This window comes from Toxorhynchites rutilus, chromosome 3, assembly GCF_029784135.1.
Source record: "Toxorhynchites rutilus septentrionalis strain SRP chromosome 3, ASM2978413v1, whole genome shotgun sequence".
NCBI lineage: Eukaryota > Metazoa > Arthropoda > Insecta > Diptera > Culicidae > Toxorhynchites > Toxorhynchites rutilus.
The window spans coordinates 31,210,529-31,225,843 of record NC_073746.1 but is presented as its reverse complement, the minus strand read 5'-3'; the positions used below and the strand labels follow the sequence as shown (position 1 = coordinate 31,225,843).

Genomic DNA, 15,315 nt, shown 5'->3' with positions numbered 1-15,315 from the left:
TTATAGTCACTCAGTGACATGTCGATCTACTTGTCGCTGTCTGTATGTGTTGACCAAGACGTGATAAAAATGAAGGTGCGTTGAGGCAAGTGTTGCCAACAGTATTGGTTTTATAATTATAATTAAATTAGGTATTCGACATTAAATGATGATGATGATGATGATGATGATGATGATGATGATGATGATGATGATGATGACCCACCTCATACCCCTACAAAGGCTTGAACAGGCCGATTTCTACAAAAGATAATATTTATGTTTAACCAAATTAAGATATCAGTATTATAAAACAAAAATCAAAGCAAACTGACTCTGATGCAGGCATGAATTTCTATTATTCGAACATTATAAATAGGCAAAAATTGTAAAAGAAAACCAATGGTCCTATACGTATCGACATTAACATAATGATAATCTCAACTTCAAGTCCAAAGTTCTTTCAAGGCATGTCAAGAAAATTTCCAACCCGGGTAGATCCTTGACAAATTGGGAATTGAACCCAATATCTGAAAGTGTCTACTTAGAACATGACAGAGATAAAAAGACAGTTTTTACAATTCTGTGTGAGATTCCACTCCTGTGTGAGATTCCATTCCAGTTTCCACTTCAGACCCTACATACAAATTCATTATGTATCAGTGTTCTGCCAGTGTTCCCTTAACATAGTCCAAACATAGACATAGACCAAACACAGACATAGACCAAACATAGACATAGACCAAACGCGCGCGAGGTTCAAACTTTCGTAGACAACGCTCATTATATTCTTTTTTTACATTATACATTAATAAAACTACAACAACAACAAAAAATCATCATCATCAGTACGAACATGGTAGTTTAACCTGTAAATAAATTTTATAATTTTAATAATTTTAATCAAAACAATATGTTTCCATATAACAATGAATTATTTATAAAAAAATGCTCAAAGCTATTTACAAAACAGATTTTACGTGTGGAATACACATTTTCTTAAGTTTTGCCATTGTTGCCGCACGTTTAATTTCTCTGGGAATCGAATTTAAAAAAATTATATCTTTATATAACAACAAGTTCTGCGACCTACTGAACATAAAGTTGGGTGTTGTAGCATCACTCGCGTTTCATGTATTATATCTATGAACATCATATCCTTAAGGTTGGTTTAGAGTCCCCGTCAACGTGAACATGAACAGGTGGCGGAATAGTACGATCATTTTACGGTGAACTACATTGCGAACAAACAACTAAAAAAATCGTGGTGAATAAAATGTTTTTGTTGGTGTGAGTAAATGCTCCCCTTGCTATAAACAGAAGAATAAGTTGAAATGTAAATTAACAATAGATGTACGAATAGATTTAAGAATTGAGTGTGTGTGTGATTATCAATATTGTAATAATTTCCTCATATCCCATCCTTTTCCTGAGAAAATATGTCACCTTTCTAATCTCGAGCCCACCACGAGTAATCGGTTTCTCACAGTACTAACCATAGATTTAAGAAAATTGTTTATATATATAGTTTTTAAAAATATATTTAAGAATTCGGCTCCTTTAAACTTATGTAATTGAGCCTGTAAAAATAAACGAATTAATAAAAAAAAATGTTTTTGTTCACACCCACTGTAATCTAGGGAATATGAATTCCCTAGATGCTTGCTTCAAGCAAGTCTTCTATCACGCACCTGTTAATAAAAAAAAGAGAGAGTGAGTCACTTACCTCAATGACTCACAACGGTCCCGTCAGCGCTTCTATGGTTGTGCTTTTTAGCACTTTTGATCCGCGATTGTGTCAACACAGTTTATGATTAGAATCAAATTGCACTTCGAATAAGTATGTATAGTCCACTCCGCACTATTCGCTCACCTAGTGTTTCACGTTACGGCGAAAAGGATCTTGCACTTATTTTTTATTGCGATTATCTTTCTTTTCCACTGAGCCAATGATTCTGATTGGATCTTCTCTGCACTTTCAACTACGATTGAAAATACAATCACATAGATAACGCTCATAAACTACGCTAGTAGTATTATTTCCGAATCACTCTTTATTTCAGATGAATTCACACTGGAGTCCGACAAATATTCAGAAAAGATGATTCACTAACCGTGTTAACTGTACAAATTGACGCGACTACTTTATTTCAGGGCACAAATTGAACTAACTTTATTCATTAAAACTTAGCCTAGCTAAATTCTAAGAGAAGGAAGAAAGATCTCCCTTTCCTATTCTTTCAGATAACCGAGACTGCGTCTGGTTATCTGTCTCCTATTTGCTAGCCTATATTCTATCCGCTTATCTATGCGGTTCCTATTCTCAACTGCCAACGTGGGAATTTTCCTTTCCCTTTTCTTATCTGTACGCCACCGCAATAAATTATTTGTTCTCAGAAGCTATACAGATAAGGAGAGAAAATAACTAATTTCTTCCCGCTGGCATTTCAAATGCGCTCTTATCTGTTTATGTCCCTCGCGCTATTTCCATACGCTTCGTGAGGGACAGATCTAGCTATACATTATTATCTTTACGCATTTGCCTAACTCTTATCTTCCACTACGCCACCCGCGTAGGTCCCAAATAAATATTTCGGCTTACACGCCCTTTCCTTTCCTGGCTCTTCGCATATTCCATGCGATAAGGGCGAACGCTTGAACACATGCGTTCAGCGTCATATCATTGCGCCTGATTGCGCTTCGAACCTCGCCATCTAATCTGGGTCCGTAACACCCACCAAACATTAAATCGTATAATTTTGTACGTGCCAAGTCTTACAAGAAATCCAAATAAATCAGAATCGCATATAATATCGATAAAAGTATGTATCGTGTATATTTGAAATCGCATAAAATGTAAAAACTCGATTTTATATACCATTATCAAATTAAGTCGCAATTCGGTATAATAAACATCAATTTTATGATGTATATTGTCGTAAAATATATTTAATCCGCATCATATGCGTATATTACGCTGATGCAGTTTATGAGTCGTATAAGCGTATAATTTAAATCGATTCAGTACTGTAGTAAATCGTGTTGCATGCTGAAGAAAATCATGAAACAGTAATCATATTAGATCCTAATAAAGAACATATTACATCATATTGAAACGTCAATGAAATGCTGATGCACTCGAAAGTTTTAACCGCTGTTGAATTAAATTTCAGAACACGTTTTACTACAGTACTGAATCGATTTAAATTATACGCTTATACGACTCATAAACTGCATCAGCGTAATATACGCATATGATGCGGATTAAATATATTTTACGACAATATACATCATAAAATTGATGTTTATTATAGCGAATTGCGACTTAATTTGATAATGGTATATAAAATCGAGTTTTTACATTTTATGCGATTTCAAATATACACGATACATACTTTGATCGATATTATATGCGATTCTGATTTATTTGGATTTCTTGTAAGACTTGGCACGTGCAAAATTATACGATTTAATGTTTGCTGGGTTTTAACCGCTGTTGAATTAAATTTCAGATAGCCGCGCGAGATAGCTGGAGGATGATAATCCAGACGACCGGAGTTCGAACCCACATCGGAGCAGTTTTCACCAAACATCAATCTGTGTCATTTCAAACATTCATATTCCAATCCCAACATAAGTCAATCAATCAATTATTATTTCTACGAACATAAATACTTATATATAAAAATGGCGATTCGTGAGGTTATAATAAACATTTCACGAAACTATTTTGCGCCATTTGTTTTTTTTTCTATGTCTGTAATAAATCGTATACATAATCGCTATTATAGCCGATCAAAGTTGCATATTCATCCAAACAAATTCGGTAAACATTTGCCATGTATGTATATGGCCTCCACTTTTGCATGCATATGCCAGTTAGGCGCATTATATGCCAACCAAATTTTAGGGCATATGATGTTATATATACGCTTGTTATGCGATTTAATGTTTGCTGGGCATTCACGTTCATATTTAAAGTTCGCCAGTAAACTTGAAGTAAATAAACATCTAGCTTCAATGAAGCAATTCGTATAAAATATACAGTTGTTCACGGATCGACTCGAAGCAAAGAAGTTTTTCAACCCGTGCAGAGATCCGATCAAATGAAAATGCATCCATATCGAAATTTTCATTAAAAACTCGGTGGAAATTCAGAATCGCTGTGAAATATTAAATTAATCCACTTTTATCAAAATGGACTGTGTTTGAATGTGTTTTTCAACTAGAAAATGTTTCTTCCTATCGTTTCAAGATGTTTCCTTCGTGTTTTATATATGAACTGATGAATTATTAACAAAAATATTCACGTTCACGGGAACTCTAAACCTACCTTTAGCTGCGATGAACAAAACAGTATCGTCCGCGAACAAAATAATGTCACGGTATCGTAAAACTTGTCGCAGATCAATTATGTATACAATAAACAAAGCTTTAAATTCTCAATTTAAAGCACTTTTTTCAATTCATTTGTAATATTTATTCTTTCTGCTAATCATAGAAATCCGGAGGAAGCTGAGATAATTCATGGTTAGGGTAAACAAAAAAAAAATCTAGCGGAAGAGCATTATCGGATTGTTTGTAAAAACTGCGAAATATCGTTACGGGATTTTTTTATCTAACGTGTTTCTTTAATTGAATTAGTGACTTCTCAAAGCTTCTGCGATGCCTTACAAATGAAAAAAAATGGAGACGTACGACTTTCAGGACAATTGATGGAATTCATGCCAACTAGTCTTAGGAGTTGGCTGCACCATCTCAGAGACCAGTGAAACGTTGTGAGTGTAAAGACATTGATCATTTAAGTGCGCTGCACGTCCCGTCATCGTAAAGTCAACGACAAAGAAAAAAAGATCAAATATTATCCCATGGAAATCGTATGGTTATGATTCGACCGACCACTAACGGTATATTCAAGGCTAAGGGACAACTATTTTTGTGAAATTGATTCGGTTTGGGATATGGAAATGTGGGTTCCCGAAATAAAGCACCTCAGAAAACGACTGCAACAGAAACAACCACTCAGAAAAAGTGTAGTAGGCTAGAAATATTGTGGCGCGGTAATGTATTTCAAAATAAAAATTAACCGTGGAAACATAATGCACCAGGCAAACGTATGCCGTCCGACGCTTGCAAAAGCTCGGTCGGATATTGCTAAAGGATCGTATCTGTGAGTTTCTCGGATGTGCTTGTTTGGGGAATCACCCAGCGTAGCTGTCCTGATGCAGGAACGTCTTACCTCGTGCTCGGTGATGGTGAAAAGTGAAGTGAAGGGCCAACGGTTGCTGCGCAACGGTTTATGCGGTGTCGGACTTCTACACCGCCATTATGTCGACACAGTTGAGTGTACGCCTGCGGTTAATATATATTTGAGAGAATATGTGTTGAAATCAGTCGTACTCTTATAGAGTACCACACAGTATCCTATGTTTCAAACTATCCGGGCAATCAGTTGAACACAGTTTTGCGTGCGAGACACCGCCGCTTCCGACAGCGGGTCGGCGGTGGACTCGGATCGCGTCATATTGGCGACTTGGGCCGCTTCGATTCCTTGTCCTCGTTAAATGGGGACTTCGTCTCCATTACATTGACATCAGAATAAATTTCGAAAAACGAAAACGAGAAAATAGATTTATAATAGAAATGTGAGGCCTTTATACACATGATGCTTTTCCCGCGTCACAATATTTCTAGCCTACTACACTTTTTCTGAGCGGTTGTTTCTGTTGCAGTTGTTTACTGCGACGTTTTATTCCGGTCACGGGAAATGTATCGTTGTTTCAACCGAGAGTTGTCACATGCACTGTAGCATTGTTCATTGCATGTTACACAAAGTCATACCGAGTTATAAATGACTTGAATACTCGTTTGAAAACGTTCGCAGTTATAGTCAATTTAGATACAGAAGCATAGTGATACTGATATACGGACAAAATCTCTTTAATCTTGATAGTCTTCTATGTAAACTTGATAGTATAGCAAATAATAGTAAAATTTGATTCTCATCACTTCTGAGTGATTCAAAGGCGTTTGTTTGACGCTGCTTTGTATGCTTTATTGTTTCTTTGGTTATGTCAATATTAAAACAATATTTCTAGTTACCTATTTTTTTAATATAGACTTGCAAGGAAAAAATTTAATATTTGAATTTTTCATCAAATACACCCTTTAGGCCAGGCGCAAATTAAGACGCGTATAGCGCGAGTAACTTGCCGCGATATAGCACCTGTTTTTGTGGCTAATGAAAACAAATAGAACGGCGCAAATTGGCCAGATGACGCGAGATTGTGGAGCGCTCGTGAGACACGACTCGCGTGACGCTGTGGCTGAACCACAGTTTTTCGTGCTGGTCGTACCGGTCGGGTGATTGTGTTTGTAAATAAATATATCGCGCAAATCTGTGTGAATCAGACATTGTATGCGAGTGGCACGTTATTTACGCCAAACCGCGACTGAATATGCGCTCCACCACGCTACGTTAGTGGCACGTATGAGTCGTGTTGGTAGTCTCGTGTTCGTTTACGAGCGCTATACGTTTCTCAATTTGTGCCTAGCCTTATACTAAAACTGCATTGTCCCACACAGTAAAGCTTAAATAGAACGCTTATAGCGAAAAAATCACAGGAGGGTTGTGTCTGAGACACGACCGCATAGTTGACGTAGGATTCCGTTAGGCTAGCTGTTGATTTTGGATATGTTTGAAGAATTTAACTCTTTGATAATGATTTGGTGGCCCCGAAAAGGTTCGTTTTGTTTGGTTGTGGGGTATTGATCCTAGACTAGATGTCTCCTATGTTATGTATGGATGAAATGAAGAAAGAAAAAAAAATCACCAATGTTATATAAGGGAATTATGAATACCGAACAAAATTATCAATTTTTCTCATTAGTAAAAACATGTTACTTTAATATAGAGAAAACACATTTGAAATGGAAAAGGTAATTTTCTTTTATGATTTCTAGTTCCTGAGTGTTTATTCAACCCATGTGTTGTAACCACACATCTTCCAGAAATTCTAGAAAGTCTTTATCGCTACTACTAGGCGAATGATATATTCCAGCGTAGATTCCAGATATTTTAGAACTTCTGACTTCTACAGCTAGAAATCAATTGTCCCTGTATGTATTATTGTATATTTCTTTAAAATTCAAAATGTTCGAAATGAACATAGATACACCTCCTGTATGCACAGACCTCGACAAAAAATTTACCATTGTATACCCAGTTACATTAAATTCATTTAGATCGGTTAAATCCGTCAAATGTGTTTCAACCATTATTAGTATTTTCGGTTTTTTTATGGATATCAATATTTCTATTTCATCGAAATGTGTGCGTAATCCTGCCACATTTAGATAAAGTATATCATATCCTTGATACACTCCTTTCTTGGATGGCTAGATGGAAAAGTCTACCTGTTCCTTTTTCCTTTCATAGTTACGAAGGAATATAGGGCAGTTGGTACTCCAAGCAAAATGTTTAGTATCTATGTCCATTCTTCGTTCCTTTTTAATTTTGGTACAATTAGAGCATTGAATTTCTTCAGAGTTACAATCTTTGAACTGATGATTTTTACCGCATTTTGGGCACACACTAATTTCTGATTTGCAATCGACAATCTTATGACCGTATTCGCAACATTTAAAACATCTCAGAATCATCAAACCATCGATTACCCGACATTTTTCGAAACCACAAAATACTGATTTGGCTTCCATCATTTTATTATATGTATCCCCATCGACTTCTATAATCGCACTGTATTTATTGTACCTCACAGCATTGTTACAATATATTTTCCTAACTTGAAAATGCTTATTTTTCTGTAACAAAGGGCTCCTGTCAGTTCAATGGGGGTTCTCTAAAGACGTCACCCGGCTGGTATTGTTTCATGGCACTTGCCGTAGCACTCTATCGCTTCTGTGTTCGGATTTTCTATCTTCTCACAGCAGCGGCTACACATATCTACTAGACCCATATCAATACACTCAACAGAATCCGCGTGTGCACCGGCCATCGGCCGGGCCGTGCGAGGCAAATGAAAATAAAAACAATAACACAAGCGCGTGCTGGTCGAAAGTGCTGGGAGAACACACTATGTATCGGCAGCAAATTCAATCAAAGAGTGAGGTATTCAAGCTCCTCTAAACACTACCACTACTGCAGTGAAAAGTGTTGTAATTTACTTGAATACCAGCTGAACCCAGCAATTTGATTACAGTTTACTAGCATAGAAAACACATTAAAAACTTATCCTTTTAGCGTCGATCACATAAATGATTTTACTGGTGCTAATCGCCGCGATAAAAATTTTTAACAGCACTTTGTTTCCAAAAATTTTACCACTGATTATGCACAAGAAAAAAACAACAACCGAACCCAAGAAGTAAACGATCGGCAATTGATATGAAATTACACGAAGCAACCAACATTAAAGTTCCAAATTTAAATTTAATTTGGTAGAATTAATCGTATCACTTACCTTACTAGCAATATAAAAATGCCCCCGACTTGCATATATTTGAAATGCCGATTTCCCCCGAGCACCTTGGTTTTGATGTCTCTGTAAGGGAACACATTTCGGTGGGGACAATAACTCCCCCTACTTTCATGTGTTTGCAATGTCGATTTCCCCCAGGCAGCTTGGTTTTGATGTCTCTGTTAGGGAATCGTCGCATGTGTCGTCAATTTCGACCACTCAGAAGTGGGTATTTCGGTTAGGATAGGGGTTGAGATTCAATTGTTCGATGATTAGTTTCATGACATATATTATTTTATTGAATACAAAAAATTGTTATGGAGTGCCGAAATCGATTGACGCAAAAATTTCATCAATTCATAATGAAATGACTGAGCAGTAAGCGTTTGAAATTGGACAAGTTTCACGATGTGCTCGATTTTCGATTTTCAATTTGTACCCCAATATGTTCCCGAAAGACGTAATCCTAAGTCAAAACTTATAAACTTGTTGCATTTTCAACGAATTTAAACAAAATTTTCTGCCGGTGGTCTAAAATCGCGGACTCTCAAATTAATATCGTATATTTTTAGCAGCCCTAAAAAATGAAGTATTGCCAGATACCTTTAGAAGTCTTTGGCTAAACGAAATATTATTCCAAGTACGGCGAAAATAATATTTGCTGTGGGTGGCAATAAAATTGCCACGGCCTTATGAAGGATTAAAATTAAATCCAAGACGGGTCTATGGTACTAGGTGAGGCCGTTTCGTCACTAAGTTGGTTAGGGGAGCGGTATATGAAAACGGAAGAAAGCAGAAGGGGAATTATTTGCTTGTAGCGTGAAAAAGACATACTGATCACGAGCGAGCTTCGGCACTAGCGTATTGTGTTTTGTTTACAAACAAAGCACAGTAGACTTCCAAGATGGCTGAAAAGTGGTTTTAGCAAGTTGGCCCACCTTAGGATATACTTCTAGGCGCCTTGATTAAAGCGAAATTTTAACTAAAAAAACTTAAAGCTCTTGAAATATTTCCAAAATATTTAAATCGTAAAAGCTTTGATATTTGCCGCACCCAACTTTGGACGGCTTAAGAAATACACGACGGGCTTTCAATCCCCTGGATAGGGAAAATGCGAACGCACGCATACAACACCGATTTCCCGTTTCTCTGCGCATCGAGATAGTCTAGGATTTGTCAGTGTGAGTGCAAACGGGTCGCGTTCGTCGTTCGCCATTTTTGTTAAACTCGCACACACAGCATTCGTCGTCTTCGTCGTCGTCGCGATTGAACTCTCTCAGTGGAGACGAAGTGTAACTGAAAATCACTAATTTACCCGCTAAAAAAGGTGAAAACGATTCCGAAACCGGACGCATCGGCTAGTGGCCACCGTGTTGTGGTGGAATTGTCTGCGGCAGCAATGTTTCCGCCGTGGAATCCAGCAGAAATCGGTGACGAAAGAACTTAAGATTTTCGACGTCGGTTTGGATCGCAACCTCTTTTTTTTTCCTTACGTTTCTTTTCTTTCTCTTCGTCGCGTTGCGCCGCTCCGCTTTCGTCGTTACTTTCGGAAACCAACCTATCAATCAGGAGGGGTAGTAGCAGCAGGCTGTGAGCGAAAAAAAGCAACAGAAATGTGTGAAATAGTTGATATTGGTGTTTATGTGTCAAATCGGTCGTTTTTCCACCGAGATTTTGGACGCTGTGAAAACCCCGAACTTCCCGTGGGAGCTTAGCGTGGAATCGTGTATTATATTTGAAGCGAACGAAAAACAAACTGAGAGGTTGGTAATCAAGAGTGATCTGTAATCAAAATGGTTTTATTGTTTGGTACATGCTTAGGTTGAATGGAATATTGTATTACGAATCAGAAAGTGGTTTAGATACCAATGTGAGTGGTTTTGTGTAATATTTTGACTGCTATCGATAGAAAAACAGCAGTGGCATCGTTCAAAACATTGACCCACCTAAGCAGCAGCAGCAGCAAAAAAACATAATGAATTCCACACAACGGGATTGCAGTGGTGCCAGTTTTGTGTTGGCTCAAATTGATCAATAGAATATGAATGTGTGTACATAATTGGAAACAGCCTCTTCACAAAATGTTGTGAAAACAATAAGTGGGACAATAATCCAATTGAAGTATTTTATGTTTTAAAATCTCATAAGAAGTATTTTCTCGATCATTGAGAAAATCAGTCATGCTACTTACAGGTAATTGTTTAAATCTGCGCACAGAATGAGCACTACATCTGGCAACACGTCCTTGTCGTATATTGAAAGCTCCCGTAGAATAACGGAGCGTGACCGTATACGCGGGTCAAAATAGATCCTGCAAAGTGAATATGAGGAATGACCGAACCGACTGGTAAACATGTGAACGGAGATTATATTTCAATCCCGTTAGTAAATGAATTACATTTTTTCCGACCCTAAAGTTGTGTGGATACTACCAGAGATGCAAAGTTTCCCGGCGGTTAGCTGAGGGAAGAGAAAATCAGCGAAACATCGAAGAAAAAATGTTTAGAAACCGGCGATGAAAACAGAAATCAAAACCAGTGCTAGACAAAGGAAATGTTTCTCCACCCTTGCGGGTTTTCACCTCGGAAAGTCAAGTGTTGGAGCAGTGAAAAGTTTGCGGAGTGGAAAACAGTGTCCCTTTCTGGAAAATGTGTGTTTAAAAGCTACTGGATTAATTACCGTGCCGTGGTGCTTTCGTACACGTGTGGTAGTGTCAGTGTGATTAAATAAGCAAGAGGAAAATTTGGAATAAAGCGAATTGCGGTGACATTTTTGCTGCGTTTTTTGAGAATGAATGTGTTACCGTTTGCTGCTACTGCTGTGGTTTCATTCCGTTCCGTTCGACTTTCGGAATATTACGAACACTACTGAACGTCGTGTGACAGTATAAACACAAACAAGTGCAATTCTTCGATTGTCATGTTTCTCCGCTGCGAAATGACCCGCGTGTGGCTGTTGCTGGTACGATTCGTGGAAAAATATAGTCTATTCTGGAAATTTTAGTGGAACCAAAAAATCAATGAGATTTCAGTGTTTGTATTATGTATTCAGAAATGTTGGAAATATCATATTTTAATTTTAACAGGTTGAATTTATTATTTTACGAATGCCTATAGCAGTTGTAATAACAAAAATAATATTTTCATTTCTTAAACTATCATTTGTCTTTTAGAATAATTCGTGACGCACATTTAAAACTGTTTTAAAATCATCTTTCTTTATTTTATTATTTTTTAGTAAACAAGTCCATTCAACTAATAGAATCAGCAATACACATAATCGCTTTTTTAAATATTCCTTTGGAATATTACAGTTTTTGAATAATTTATTTCGTTATGATTTATTTGAATAGAATTAGTTGATTTGAAATTAATTATTTGAATTAACATTCAACACATTCAACCACTTATAAACAAACCTTTTTCAAAAAACTTCGAATTATTTATTCATATACTGTTTCAAAAATCTATATTCCTGCATCAGGAGCATACATTTAAAAAAATGTAATAGATACAGCATATTTTGCCAAAGTTTGAGCAGTCAGCTTCTTGAAAAAAATATTTAATTTCGTAACCTGTATTTGACTTTAGGGTTACTAGTGGGTTTTTTTTTGTGACTAGTGGGGTTTTTTGATGAAAGTTGCGTTATTTGATCGCATATTTTCTTCTCCTATTATAACATTCTATCTACACTTTTAGTCATTGTGTAAACTGTAAACTTAGGACTAATAAGTGTAAAAAATAAAAAGGACGCAAATAATACTGCGTTGAGATTGCAAAGTTTGTCTTAGAACGTTAATGTTATGGAAGAAGTCCCATGGCTATCATTCGTATCGACATGATTCATAGGGTACAAAAATAGTAAGTTTTTTTGAAACTGATTTCAGGGAAATGCCTTTACCGCAGTTGTTTTCCAGTGAACTCTGACATCTCGAGTAGCATCAAATTCGAAGTGATTTCTGGTTTCTGAAGACAACAAGATTGAATGCCTAAATCACAAGAGTATAGGAAAAACGTAAGCGATGAAAAAATGCAGCTTTTACCATAGTCCCACACCATTTAAAATCAAGAATGGGCTAATTAAACAAGACCACTTTCTCCAAAAATGCAACCTGTTGCATTCTAATTAAATAAAATATTTTCAAACTGTTATGACTGTTGATCTTGGGAAAATTTAGTTAGTTTCATTCTTTTTACCTATCCCATGTACAACATCTATCAATAAAATCGGTATTGATTCTTTAAAAATATTTTTCTGATTATTAATCTATGTATGCTGTTACAACCAATGGTTTAAAGAAGTGAAATATATATTTTTGACCAGTACGGAAAACGTGTTAAATGTTCTATTAGATGACGAAAAAATTCAAAACTAGCCCATTTCGATTGCCTATGATCTACTCTTCAAAACAAGCTATACAAATCAAATTTATTTGATGCTTGTAGTAAACGGCATGCCGTTAATTGAAAAAGCTCCTGAACTGAATTTGACTAAATTCGATATTTACAGATTAACTCATATGCGCTGCAATCGCATTGCCAATTGAAATACCAATGAATGTATATTTTCGTTTAGGCTCTTTTGGCAGAGCATTCAATGTTTTAACAATTAAACGTATCAACTAAGTTGGTGATGCATAGCCGATTACTCTTGGTTGATTCGAGGTAACGTCAATAGGGTGTCGAATACCTTGAAAATCAGGGAATATCAGGGAATTTAAACAATGTCAGGGAATATCAGGGAAATTCGTCACCAATCAGGAAAAAATGAAATTTTGCCAATTAGAATTTTGATTATTGCAGTAATTAGAAAGGTAATGATACCCAAAAAATGAATTTGGCTAGTTTAAGGGGGTATTCTAGTGTAGAGACACGAATTTCGGACGTTTTTTCGAACTCCGTAAAAATAAAACAAAGAATATTTTGCTATCCATTATATCATTATTCGTTTATCTATCTTTCAACAATAAAACAAAAATAGGACGGAAAAAAAATATTCATAATTAGAATAGTTACATGCTGGTGAAGTGAGGGTGTTCAAAAAAAAGTTGTGCCATGGCGTACTCGATTCCAGTCCTTCTGGTTATCTGAAACAAAAAAATCGAACAGATTCTGAATCAGTAAAGATGTCGCTATGGCATGAACCTCGGACAAGTCAAAAACATGGGTTTTAACAAAATGGCGGACGTTTGAAAACAAAAATGCTGTTTAAAACGTTTTTTTTGCGTTTACCGATTTTTTAAAAATAGTAAAATTAAAAAGTTATAATTTTTTATTGGTTCATGCGATAGAGAGATGTATGCAGATTATTTTCATATAAATTTGACATAAATCGGTTCAGTAGAACTTGAGATATCGTGTACGCCAGTTAGAAAAAAACTAGTTCCGATAGAAACGCGTTTGAAGTTCATTGTGATGGCCGTAACAGGTTAGATACCACATCACTAAGATGGCTCTAACTAGGTAAATAATAGGATTTTCGATAAGTCCTTTCTAGAGTATATTCTTGAATGCCTAAACTACAGAAATATGGTAAAAAAAAATTTCGATTTTTTCAGATTTTCTAGACTAGAATACCCCCTTAACTCTTGAGGGTTTTTTGCAGTATATGTTTGCTTTTGCCTGTAGGTGAACTTCACGCCATAAAAGTAGACGGCTTTTACATTCGCGCTGCTTTTACTAGCATTTGGCAGATATGTATGCGGAAGCAGAAAGAGAGGTACTGCCAACTGAAGCAAAAGTATGGAGTTTTGGCAATTTTCATCGTTTTTTTTTATTGAAAATTTACCTCGAACGCTATTCCGGTGACCTTTTTCGCAATTGACATAGACTCAGCTACAGTCGATTATATACTTGTTGTACCTGCACCATTATTCCACTTCTCATAACTACATCAATATAACTATGGCATACAGAGCCATACATCGGTGGCTAGGAATATAAACACTACTCATAATTTTGCGCTATTCTCAATACAAACGCTTCTGTTAATACTACTTCGAAAAAACAGGAAGTGGGTTATATCTATGGTATAACCGCAAGGGTGACGTAGGACTATCGTTGATTTAGAGATCATTTGTATGAAGTTGAATCTGAATTCATTCTGAATGAATGAATATTTGGAGAACTTCGAAAACGAGAGCGTTACGTTGGAGGCACAAGTTTTTATGCATCCAATATTATATACGGAAATATCCTACTGATGGGGAAGAATAATCTTCAGAAGCTATCCTGTTGATTGCGATTGATTGAAAAATCACAAAACCTAATGTATTTGGTCACAGTGTTACATGGATAGAAAACATTAAAATAAACTCTTTCATATGAATGTAATTTTAAATTCCCAGAGGAACTGGCAGATTATTTTCAGTAACGATTAGATATTTCCACATTTTCCTCGATACTGGAAGCCCACCAGTGGTTAATGCTAACTCGATAACCATCTGTTAATAGCACTTGATTGAAACATAATTGGTCACAGTGTTACATGGATAGAAAACATTCAAATAAACTCTTTCACATGAATGTATTTTTAAATTCCTAGAGGAACTGGCAGATTATTTTCCGGATCTTTCTCGATCCAAACGGAAAGAATTCCGTGCGTGTATGTGTGTGTGTGTAGCGGCTGCTTCGAGATCTTCCCGGGGAACCGTTTGTAGCATCACTCTCCTCCTGATGAATTCCATTCTGGCCTAAGGTGCACAAACAGGCTCTTGGTGACACCGTTCATCCGCGCTTTCATGATAAATGAAGAGCTTCACCACAACAGCGACAACATGCTCCAATCGCTGTTCAATTAGAACTGAGTGGATTTCCGAGCGGCGCTCGCTTATACACCGATTGGTGATTTCAATAGC

The 15,315-nt window shown here is 36.4% G+C and overlaps 1 protein-coding gene across 4 annotated transcripts in view; it reads left to right on the top strand.

Annotated features, from left to right (window-relative positions):
* The first annotated feature begins 9,700 nt into the window (after positions 1-9,700).
* LOC129775145 (nipped-B protein) overlaps positions 9,701-15,315 on the top strand; it is a 37,477-nt gene continuing 31,862 nt past the window's right edge. For 2 of the 4 annotated variants that reach the window (XM_055779495.1, XM_055779491.1), the window contains exon 1: positions 9,701-10,222. The gene's annotated coding sequence lies outside the window, so the exon portion shown is untranslated. Of the gene's footprint in view, positions 10,223-10,366; positions 11,170-11,222; positions 11,421-15,315 lie in introns of those variants that run through there. The other 2 variants (XM_055779494.1, XM_055779493.1) reach the window with 2 other exon arrangements.